Source organism: Amphiura filiformis, chromosome 7, assembly GCF_039555335.1.
Source record: "Amphiura filiformis chromosome 7, Afil_fr2py, whole genome shotgun sequence".
Classification (NCBI taxonomy): Eukaryota; Metazoa; Echinodermata; class Ophiuroidea; order Amphilepidida; family Amphiuridae; genus Amphiura; species Amphiura filiformis.
Window position 1 is genome coordinate 3,666,196 of NC_092634.1, and position 13,207 is coordinate 3,679,402.

A 13,207-nucleotide genomic window follows, 5' to 3' on the forward strand; every position below is an offset into this window, starting at 1 on the left:
GCTAGCATTTATATGTTATCTTCAGTAGATAGCATTCATGTGTGTTATTTTCAGTAGATAGCATTCATGTGTGTTATTTTCAGTAGATAGCATTCATGTGTGTTATCTTCAGTAGATAGCATTCATGTGTGCTATCTTCAGTAGATAGCATTCATGTGTGTTATCTTCAGTAGATAGCATTCATGTGTGTTATCTTTAGTAGATAACATTCATGTGTGTTATCTTCAGTAGATAGCATTCATGTGTGTTATCTTTAGTAGATAACATTCATGTGTGTTATCTTCAGTAGATAGCATTCATGTGTGCTATCTTCAGTAGATAGCATTCATGTGTGTTATCTTCAGTAGATAGCATTCATGTGTGTTATCTTCAGTAGATAGCATTCATGTGTGCTATCTTCAGTAGATAGCATTCATGTGTGTTATCTTCAGTAGATAGCATTTATGTGTGTTATCTTCAGTAGATAGCATTTATGTGTGTTATCTTCAGTAGATAGCATTCATATGTGTTATCTTCAGTAGATAGCATTCATGTGTGTTATCTTCAGTAGATAGCATTTATGTGTGTTATCTTCAGTAGATAGCATTCATGTGTGCTATCTTCAGTAGATAGCATTCATGTGTTTTATCTTCAGTAGATAGCATTCATATGTGTTATCTTCAGTAGATAGCATTCATGTGTGTTATCTTCAGTAGATAACATTCATGTGTGTTATCTTCAGTAGATAGCATTCATGTGTGCTATCTTCAGTAGATAGCATTCATGTGTGTTATCTTCAGTAGATAGCATTCATGTGTGTTATCTTCAGTAGATAGCATTCATGTGTGCTATCTTCAGTAGATAGCATTCATGTGTGTTATCTTCAGTAGATAGCATTTATGTGTGCAGTAGATAGCATTCATGTGTGTTATCTTCAGTAGATAGCATTCATGTGTGTTATCTTCAGTAGATAGCATTCATGTGTGTTATCTTCAGTAGATAGCATTCATGTGTGTTATTTTCAGTAGATAGCATTCATGTGTGTTATTTTCAGTAGATAGCATTCATGTGTGTTATCTTCAGTAGATAGCATTCATGTGTGCTATCTTCAGTAGATAGCATTCATGTGTGTTATCTTCAGTAGATAGCATTCATGTGTGTTATCTTTAGTAGGTAACATTCATGTGTGTTATCTTCAGTAGATAGCATTCATGTGTGTTATCTTTAGTAGATAACATTCATGTGTGTTATCTTCAGTAGATAGCATTCATGTGTGCTATCTTCAGTAGATAGCATTCATGTGTGTTATCTTCAGTAGATAGCATTCATGTGTGTTATCTTCAGTAGATAGCATTCATGTGTGCTATCTTCAGTAGATAGCATTCATGTGTGTTATCTTCAGTAGATAGCATTTATGTGTGCTATCTTCAGTAGATAGCATTTATGTGTGTTATCTTCAGTAGATAGCATTCATATGTGTTATCTTCAGTAGATAGCATTCATGTGTGTTATCTTCAGTAGATAGCATTCATGTGTGTTATCTTCAGTAGATAGCATTCATGTGTGTTATCTTTAGTAGATAGCATTTATGTGTGTTATCTTCAGTAGATAGCATTCATATGTGTTATCTTCAGTAGATAGCATTCATGTGTGTTATCTTCAGTAGATAGCATTCATGTGTGTTATCTTTAGTAGATAGCATTCATGTGTGTTATCTTCAGTAGATAGCATTTATGTGTGCTATCTTCAGTAGATAGCATTTATGTGTGTTATCTTCAGTAGATAGCATTCATATGTGTTATCTTCAGTAGATAGCATTCATGTGTGTTATCTTCAGTAGATAGCATTCATGTGTGTTATCTTCAGTAGATAGCATTCATGTGTGTTATCTTTAGTAGATAGCATTTATGTGTGTTATTTTCAGTTGATAGCATTTATGTGTGTTATCTTCAGTAGATAGCATTCATGTGTGTTATCTGCAGTAGATAACATTCATGTGTTATCATCAGTAGATAGCATTCATGTGTGTTATTTTCAGTAGATAGCATTTATGTGTGTTATCTTCAGTAGATAGCATTCATGTGTGTTATCTTCAGTAGATAGCATTTATGTGTGTTATTTTAGTAGATAGCATTTATGTGTGTTATCTTCAGTAGATAGCATTCATGTGTTATCTTTAGTAGATAGCATTTATGTGTGTTATCTTCAGTAGATAGCATTCATGTGTGTTATCTTCAGTAGATAGCTTCCGTGTGTGTTATCTTTAGTAGATAGCATTTATGTGTGTTATCTTCAGTAGATAGCATTTATGTGTGTTATCTTCAGTAGATAGCAATCATGTGTGTTATCTTCAGTAGATAGCATTTATGTGTGTTATCTTCAGTAGATAGCATTCATGTGTGTTATCTTCAGTAGATAGCATTTATGTGTGTTATTTTAGTAGATAGCATTTATGTGTGTTATCTTCAGTAGATAGCATTCATGTGTTATCTTTAGTAGATAGCATTTATGTGTGTTATCTTCAGTAGATAGCATTCATGTGTGTTGTCTTCAGTAGATAGCATTCATGTGTGTTATCTTCAGTAGATAGCTTCCGTGTGTGTTATCTTTAGTAGATAGCATTTATGTGTGTTATCTTCAGTAGATAGCATTTATGTGTGTTATCTTCAGTAGATAGCAATCATGTGTGTTATCTTCAGTAGATAGCATTTATTTGTGTTATCTTCAGTAGATAGCATTCATGTGTGTTATCTTCAGTAGATAGCATTCAGATCATGTATGTCTTCAGTAGATAACACTCATGTGTGTTATCTTCAGTAGATATCATTCATGTGTGTTGATTTCAGGAGATAGCATTCATGTGTGTTATCTTCAGTAGATAGCATTCATGTGTGCTATCTGCAGTAGATAAAATTCATGTGTGTTATCATCAGTAGATAGCATTCATGTGTATTATCTTCAGTAGATAGCATTCATATGTGTTATCATCAGTAGATAGCATTCATATGTGTTATCTTCAGTAGATAACATTCATGTGTGTTATCTTCAGTAGATAGCATTCATATGTGTTATCTTCAGTAGATAACATTCATGTGTGTTATCTTCAGTAGATAGCATTCATATGTGTTATCTTCAGTAGATAACATTCATGTGTGTTATCTTCAGTAGATAGCATTCACATGTGTTGATTTCAGTATATAGCATTCATGTGTGCTATCTTCAGTAGATAGAATTCATATGTGTTATCTTCAGTAGATAACATTCATGTGTGTTATCTTCAGTAGATAGCATTAATTCATGTGTTATCTTCAGTAGATAGCATTCATATGTGCTATCTTATGTTCATTACCTTAGTATAACCCCATATTTAAATGTTATTAAAATGTTTTCACCAAAATCAAAATGTATTTATAACACATTCATAACGTTTTCAAAACACTAGTGTGTTTGCTGGGTAGTATTCATGTATGTTATTTTCGATAGACCTTTTCAGCAGCTGATCGGAAATTAAGTCATAAAGATGTTGCATGCATCAAATAAGAGCAATGCGATACGTCATTGGTGTCACAAGCTCATCAAACACTCTGTCGCGTCTCAAGCTCATCGAACACTCTGTCGCGAGTGTGTGATTTTTTTGGGTATTTTTGTTTACTGTGGTCACGCATGATCTGTGTGTTTATAGTATTCAGCAAATTCCTTCAATGGTGTCCATCTGCTCAGTGATTATCACGTAAAAAGAACTAGGTCACACGATGCTAAGCAGCTTGACAAGCGAATGAGATGCCCATGTGATGATGATGTGATTCACTTAGCCAATCAGTACCCCACTTCCGTACATGCGATAAACTGTGCCAAATTGGCAGACCACTGAAGAACCGCGATACAAATGATAATAGTAAAAAATCCACCTGAAAAGGTCTATTCACTGTCAAAGTGATGTAATAATCGGATTAACTACCATAGCAATAGGTTAAAACAGTTTTTGAATATATTGCACTGCACTACAAGCAGGTTGCACTCATCACCTATGTATGTCTGCAATCATAGATTGAATACAATACCGCTCTTTTCAGAGATACTTATCTTACAGGTGCGAGTGATCAGCATTTCTTTGACATCTATGGTTCAATGCATAGGTAATGTTGTAGGCAGGGCGATCTATTCAAAAATTGTATTCATCTATTGCTATAGTAGTTAATGCGATTATTACATCACTTCGACAGGGAGTAATCTATTCCAGCTGCAGTGACACCGCATTAATTTCCCTGGACCATGGAAATGCTTGGACCTTCGGATGCATTGAAATGGGTATTAGCATTTTGCTTTGAAAAATAGTTTTCATGCCCTCCAGTGAACATAGGCCTAATCCTACCCAGGACAATTATGCATGAGGTATCACTGGAGTTGGAACAGATAATATAGTTTCAATAACAAATGGGTTTTTTTTTTGGGGGGGGGGGGGTTCTTTTTTAAAATCAACGATGATCCTTTAAGATCTACTGGTAACTGGGATTTTATATCTTTTTAAAGCATTTTTATGAAAAATTCATTTCTGCCAATAAATGTCTACAGTGTACATTATCATTGCAGCGAAAAGACCCAGTTAGGTCTCAATAAAGATTAACATGCCATTCTTGGACAAAGTGGTTCTACAAATTTCTGGAATCAGGAGTAGGTCAAATACCATATATATCGTTATGAATTCAGCAGATTAATGAATCAAGTATTTTGAGCAAATTGAGTGCTTCTAATTATGTTTCAGGTGATTTTTAATTTCCAACAAAACTTAATGGTAAATATTGCTCCCCAAAGTAGATATCAAAGGTTTGGTTTGGACGAATCGCACCAAACTACGATTAACAAATTTGACAGAGACAAATCATATACTCAGCTGTACAAAGAAGGTTGATCTATTGTATAGTACAGCTGAAACCCACAGGCATTCACTTCAATTCACTACTTGCACGGTTCCGCCATTATGTACAATGTGCGAGGAGAGCCTTGAACTGGCAGCACACATGAATGAGAAGCGAACCAGTCATATGACATTTTGTGTAAAGTTATGTAATAATTCCTTTCATGTGATGTCAGTTTTGAGGCTCTCCTTGCACATAGTACATAATGGCAGAACCGTGGAAGTAGTGAATAATATGAATTTCAGACAAATTGATCATAAATGTTCTCAATTTTCAGAAAGACCAATGAAATGGTACCAAAATGTTCAAACGCTGTTTACTAAGCTCAGAACATTGATTTTGCATCTTCTGTACTCTATCAAACTCATAAGGGAACAACCCAAAAGTTTGATGAAGCCCCATAAACGTAAGTCCTTTCGTTAGAAGGCTAACGCCCTCCCCCCTCCCCTCTAACGTAAGTGTCAAATATCGAATATTCCAACCCGTATTCATTGGGCATAGGGCCGTCGCTACGGTCGATGGGGGTGTGGAGGGGCCTTGCTAGGATATTGATCACGTTTAAGAAACAATAATTCTATTTATCGGAAATATTTTTCTTCATAAAAAATTAGGGCTTGCTGGATTTTCAAATAAAAAAGAATCAAAGTGCAGTACAGCTGCTTTAAAAATGAATTTACAAATTGCAGGTTGCGAGTATACTGCACTCTATATTTATTTAAAATCATTTTGAAGCAACCACTGTAAAATGTCAATATCGTACTTCAGAAAATACTAAAATTTAACAATTATATATCCTTAAGATCAACTTTGATCGATGTTTTAACTTCTTTACAAACGTAATCAGACTTTTTGACCCCCCTCCCTCCCTAACGAAAAAGGACTTTCGTTTATAGGGCTTCATCGAACTTTTGGGTTGTTCCCTAACGATTTGCATGTATGATTTATAAAAACAATTATGGAAAAAAAATAACACACACTAAATAAGAAACAAAATTATCCAGTATTTTTTGAGTATTTCTACATTGCTATCTTTATTGACATCACTACCAGTGACTTTATACATGTATATCTACAAATTATAATACAGGTACATAAAACATGGAAATTCTTTTCTCATAATTATCAAATGTCGCAAATTTGTATTGTTTAAGATTTATATACAAAATAATACAAAATATTAAAACATAAAAACAAAGGTATGCATGTCGATACACACTAGATGGCAACTGCTAAAAGTCTTTTTTTCTGGAACTACTACAGAATATTATCTGGTACCAAGCACTTTATCTGTACAATATTGATCAAAGTTGTATTATGTTTAAAGCCAAATACAGAGTTTTTTACCATGCATCAAGCGTGTGCAAGTACCTAATCATATTCTGAGATTTTCCTTTATATTTGTGCAATTCCAAGATAAAATGATGTTTATTCACATTTTAGAGTTGTTTCACCACTACACTAGTGGTTTCATCAGATGGATTTAGCCAAAGGCACAGTGGGCCCATGACCAGAGGGAAAAAATAATAACAATTTATTTTTTTATACATGTAAATTCTCAGGTCATTACTGCCTGAGGATGGTAACAGTTAGTTATTGAAAATATTAGCAGGTAAATATATATTTATTTATTTGTCTTCAATTTCTGTTCTTGGTTTAAAAATAAATAAATAAAAAGAGGAATTTGGAATAAGTTCAGCAGATAACATTCATGAAGAGCCCGGGGAGCCAATCATGTTGCCATGCCCATGGGCCAGCAAAAGGTAAATCTGGCCCTGGCTGTAAAGGGCCACTTGGTTCTGCAAAAAAGGAAATGAGACTCTAAACAAGTTTGAGGGAGCATCAGGACCGTTCCTAGGTATTTTGCCACGCTAGGCAAAGCCTCTCCCTGCCGCCCGTTTCTTCTTTCGTTTTCTCCGGCCATTTCTTTTTCTCCGCCCCATGTCTTCTTTCCTTTTCTCTGCCCCGTTTCTTTCCTTTTTCACAGGTCACTCTTTTCCTTTCCCTCCCTGTTTTGTTTCTCTTTCGCCCCTTTTAATTTTCCTCCCTTTTTTCTTTTTATCCGCCCTCATTTTTTCTTCCCTTTTCTTTCTCCATTCCCGTTTGTTTCTTTTTTCCGCCTTTTTTTTTTTTGCGCCCTCTGCGTTTGCCGCCCTAAGCGACCGCCTTACCTGGCCTAATGGTCGAACGGCCCTGGGGAGCATACATACTAAACAATGTATTTGACAAACCCATACCCTCCATGGCAGTTCAATAAAAGGAAGTAGCGAGATGTGATGGGTTGCCAATAGTGTAGTGGTGAAACATTGCTAAAATGTGTGTGAACATTTTATCTTGGAATTGCACAAACAAGAATGAAAAATCTCCGTGTAGATTTACAGTCCAGATCCAATTGAAATCCATACACCCCTTGTGGAAGACATGACCTTAATCTGCCACACAGGGAGTGTGAATTTCAAATGGAATCACATATTCGGTGTTGTCTGCTCCAAAATGGGCTATTCCAATTGAAATCCATACACCTTCCTATGGAAAACATGGCCTTTAATCTTCCACACAGGGAGTGTGACTTTCTAACGGAACCACCCATTCAGTGTCGTCTGCTCCAAAATAGATTATTCCAATTGAAATTCATACACCCAATATGGAAGACATGACCTTAATCTCCCATACAGAGAGTGTGAATTTCAAATGAGACTACCTGAATGTGTGACTCCATTTGAAATCTACACCCCTGTGATGATTAAGGTCATGTGTTCCATAGGGGGTGTATGGATTTCAACTAGAATAGCCATGTGCAACCATGATGTACATATGTATAACAACAAACCTTCATGATTACATCACATACCTAAACTGTACAATCATATCACTGGCTTTAGGACACAACACTAATGATAATAAACAAACATTGTCCGTTCAACTTTCAGCATAGAACTTTACTCATAATTGTAAAGCTAAAAACTTGTGTAGTTGTATGTATGGAATGTGTGCACCAAATTATTTACCAATATTAACATTTCAAAACCTTTTTCAAAGGGTAATGTTAATTTAAAATTTTAGATGATAATAATAATAAATTAAATATAACATCAAGTTTTATCCAATACAAATAATAGGCAAATAAATCCTGATGCAATAATAAATGGTTTATAGTTTTCAAAACTTAGATACTTTTTTCAACTTGCCCAAACTCAAGTCATCTCAGTTCACTAACATCTTTTTAAACAACCAAAATTGCAGGGTTGCATGACGTCGTTGGGCAGGAAAACCCTCCTTTGCGTCATTGGCCCCTGAACATGTTTAGAGCAAAACCTCCTATGTAACCTATGTTGGCAGTTTTGTTTTAAACATGTTCAGGGGCCACACACACATAGGAGGTATTTCACTGCCCAACGAGACATTTTTCTACAATCTGAGACTGAATTAACAACACTAGTTTGCGTCTGATGTCACTGTCAATCAAATTCCTACGACTCTTGATTGGTTAGTAGCATATCATGGAAGGTTGATTCAAATGGTGCCTTCAAAAGAGAAAAGGAATCACAGAAAATGGCAGATGATCTTGGTAATTTTACAAGGTAAAAAGTTTCCCATTACTAAGACTTCACTGAGATGGTTTGTATATTTAAAGGTGTAATATTAACAATCAAGTTGACTGATGAACAACATACAGGCAACAACTCGTAAACAAATCTGAGTTTGATTAACAAGTAACATCAGGTGCAAACTAGTATTTTTAACTCTAACTCCAATTATATTAGTCGACCACAGATAGTTGCAACTACAATGACTATATGACAACTTTGAGGTCAAAATCAGAATAACACTCAAGGCAACTTAGTGCCTAAAAACGCACACAAAACTTGTCCATTTGGCTTTCTTAAGACAGTAGCATCCACATGTGATGCACGCGTGATCAAAGACGGTGTATTTGTAGGACACAATCACTTCAATCTTCAATTGTTACACTCCTAACAAAGCATGATGCTTGTCCAAGTAGACTCTTGATGATGCTCAAAGATGTGCAGTTGTGTGATGTATCTACATATGTACCGCCTTTGATTGTGCGTGCATCACATGTGACACTACTGTTTCGAGGAAGCCAAATGGAACAGATGGTGAAAGCAGCTTTAGGCTATTCCATCTGAAATCCAACACCCCTATGGAAGACATGGCCTTAATTTTTTCACACCGGGTGTAGACTTCCAATGGGGTTACCCATTCAGGTTAAATCAATTTAAAATGTAAACTCTCTGTGTGAAATATTAGGGTTAAGTCATACATGGGTGTATGAATTTCAAATGGAATAACTCATTGGTAAATATCTCCTCTTATGAGTGAAGCACAACTTCTGTTGGCAACACATAAACAATTTCATCATTTACACCAACATAAAACAAGGGGTTTGTGTAACTTACGCCCGATTTTATGATATATTTTCTTTAGTAATACTCTTTGAGGACAAAGCCAGATTGTACACTACTACTACTCTACTACATGTAAACTCATCCCAAAAAGAAAGTATCCAGTTTGATTTTATTCCATAAGTCACAGATGTGGCCTTAAATCAAAACCTACCAAAAGTATGTTACAGATAAATTTATTCCGCGCAGTTTGATACCTCATTTGTTCAAATCAATGCAGAATTGATGACACAGTGACCATTTGAATGCAATCACCTCCATTTAAAAAGTTGCAGTAATTCCAAATGGTCCTGCTACTCATTATGGGCAGCGATAGATCAAGGGCGCATCAGACGTCTCACTGAGAGCATGCGCCGCAGATGTCTGGCAGTCATTGATGCAGCAGGAGGACATACCATATATTGACTGTGAAGAGTGAAGGGCAAAACATTAAGGAAGGAGTAAAAGAGTATCTGTATTCAATAAAACACATGAAGTGAAGTCAAACAGCCTTCATTCGTCTCTGTTATTGTGTACCTTTATGACGAATCTTGAGAAGTAGGAAAACCACACCAACAGGAATTACTGCAACTTTTAAAATTGAGGTCGTTGCGTTTAAAAGGTCACTGTGTCATCAATTCTGCATCGATTTGGACAAATGAGGTATCAAACTGTGTGGAATAAATTTATATGTAACATACTTTTAGTAGGTCTTGATTTAAGACCCCATCTTTGACTTATGAACCAAAATCAAACTGGATACTTTCTTTTTGGGATGAGTTTATAAGCAGCTCACAGTCAGGACTCACAACTACGGCTAATTGACTAGGACTATTACAGTCACCTTAGCCATACAAACTTGTGTGCTCTTTGCATAATAAAAAACTATAATAATCATGATTACAACTATCAAAATAAAAATACATTGTATACAATATCAATATCCAGTAAGTTGCAAACATAATGGCCAGCGTTAACTACATCTATTGCACTAACATGACTTTGGACTAAAGTTTTTTTTTTTTTAACTTCCGTGGTCGTGCCTGTGCGTATCGCCTTTACGAGTGTAAACGCAAAGCAATAAACAATCACGCTGATTGGCTGATCAATGCACTTGACAACAAGCCCGCTGACCCATTGGTCTTCGGAGCGAAGTAGTAGGCGACCTTGTCACTTCTACGCGATCGCAATTCACCAGCGCGTACCCGGACCACGGAAGTTTAAAAAAAAACACTTTATTCCAGTTGAAATCCACATACCTCCTTAGGAAAACATGATCTTAAGCTTCCACACAGAGAATGTGAATTTCAAACAGGCGACTCCATGAATGGGCGACTCCATTTGAAATCTACACCCCTGTGTGGGAGATTAAGGTCATGTGTTCCATTGAGTGTGTATGGATTTCAACTGGAATAGCCCATTTAATTTAAGCTCTTGCAACTGAACTTGCAACATTTTCCAAGGGACAGAAACTTGACCATACCAATGAGTTAGAACCAAAGTGTACCGACTCCGCCAGGTTTGTGTGTCCCTCATGGAGGGAGAGCAAAATAGTGCTCCTTCAGATAATTTTGTTATGCTCCAAGCAAACATTAATTCATAATGTGTCTCACTTTTGTAATGCTCCAGCTCAGCCCTCTCCATGCTGGTGTCGACAGCAGACGACATGATCCTAATTTTATTTTAAATGTAACAATTTCAGAATTGTAAATTGTCATGGCCATATTTAGAATCAGCATGAAAAATACATTAAAATGAGTACAAACAAGTCTAGCATTGGTTCAGTGGTTCTTAAGACAGCTCTCGATATTTTGAGAAAATATCTCAAAACTTAGGGACTTTTTATGTTGAAGCCTATGGCTAGCATGCAGAGCATTACAGACACAATTATCGTTCCATTTTAGGCTTTAGCCGACAAACGCACAATTTGCCATCCATGAGCGACCGACCAAATTGGCAGATGTACCATGTCTTTATACACAGGGCACACATTCGGTACTCTTTAGGTAATACAGAAGTTTGTCCCAGTTAATTGGAGGGAAACAGCATAAAAAAGGTCATTTTCATTCTTCCCCCCATAAGTTCTGATTTCACATGAAATTTCTCTGTGTGAAACTGGTCCAAGTGAATTAAATATTTTAACAGGAGGGAAGGAAGCTTAAATACTTTACTTAAAAATTGAAACTTACTCTAATTAATCCTAAAAGATTCCCCCCTCAGGCAGGATAAAAGATAAAAACTGACAAATTACTGGAAACCATGTTTTCCCTGACTACAGGTCAGAATACAGTCCAACATATTACGTTACATACATCTTTTGCTCAAAATGTTAAGAATGAAGTCGCAAACAAAGCAACATTTTGGGCCGATAATTTGCTCTGCAGAAACAAAAATATAAGAGAACAGAACCAAAAATGGGCTATTCCAGTTAAATCCTTACACCCCTACATGTATGGAAGACATGACCTTAATCTCCCACACAGGGAGTGTGAATTTCAAATGGAATCATCCATTCAGGTAGTCCCATATGAAATTCACACTCCCTGTGTGGGAGATTAAGGTCTTGTCTTCCATAGGGGGTGTATTGATTTCAGTTGGAATATCCCAATGCACAGTATTTGTCACTACAGAAAAATGCACATAAAATGCTGGATACTGCTCTGGCTGATACAGCTGCTCAACATTTTCTGAAATCCTCTTAAATGAGCCAAATAATAATATTCTAAAACATATATCTAACTAGATACAAGCTGCATAATGTCCAATTGGTGAAATTATAGTTTATAGTAAAAAAAAAATTTCGGAAACATTTGCGTCAGAATTCTTGTACATAATTCACTGCATGCATCCCCAATGCATCATGGGAGATTGTGGTGCCCAGTTGTCTAGGGAGCAACAGTGAACAACAACATTTTTCAGAAAGCTATCATTCAAAGTCTTCCAAGCTGTAACTCATCCTATAATTAATTTAATTCTCAGCCATGGTGGAACCTAATGCAGCATACTACATGTGTATACAATGTGAGGCGCATGCATGATATCTTCTGGACCGTGTCATGCGCCTTTTTGTTTATCACAGACAGAGCTGTGTGCTGTGAGTCTTTCACCTTGGCCAAGAATTAATTCTTCGGATTTGCCTCCAAACAGATCATATTCTTGAAATAAAAATTTAAAAAGTAAAATACAGCATTGAAATTTACAGCATTTTTGAAAAATATGAAACTGTTTTACCCTGGTATTACCTGATCGTATAATAACATGAATCTTTCCCTAGTCCCATAAAAATGGCTTATTCCAGTTGAAATCCATACACCCCTATGGAAGACATAACCTTAATCTCCCACACAGGGAGTGTGAATTTCAAATGGAGTTGCCTGAATGGATGGCTCCATTAGAACTCTACATTCCCTGTGTGGGAGGTTAAGATTATACTCATCATAACTCTACCATATAAATCATATAGCAGAGTTACGATGTAAGTTCCTAACCAATACCAAATCTTAATTTTTAATGAAGAAAAATGGGGGATGATGCTGTCGTTAGGGTCAAACCCCCTTTATGTAATTCTGCATAGAGCTACTCAAACAAGGAGTGGTGATGAACTTTCCAATCAAACCCTGTGTCTTTAAACCTACATTGAACAGTCTTTATCTATGGACACTAACTGAAACTTGTCCCTCTTTGCTTGCTTGTCCAAGTTTGTGCACTTAGGGAAGAACAATATAAAATGCTATCTGTCTAATACATCCAATATGACTAATACTGACTGGAAGATACTACATGGGACACTACTGCTCTTTGTTTGCATTGTGATGTCAGAGCTTTGACACATGACTATCAAAATGCTGCCTTTGTATGCACACATAGTCCATATACATGCTGCCTATGTATACACACATAGTCCATATC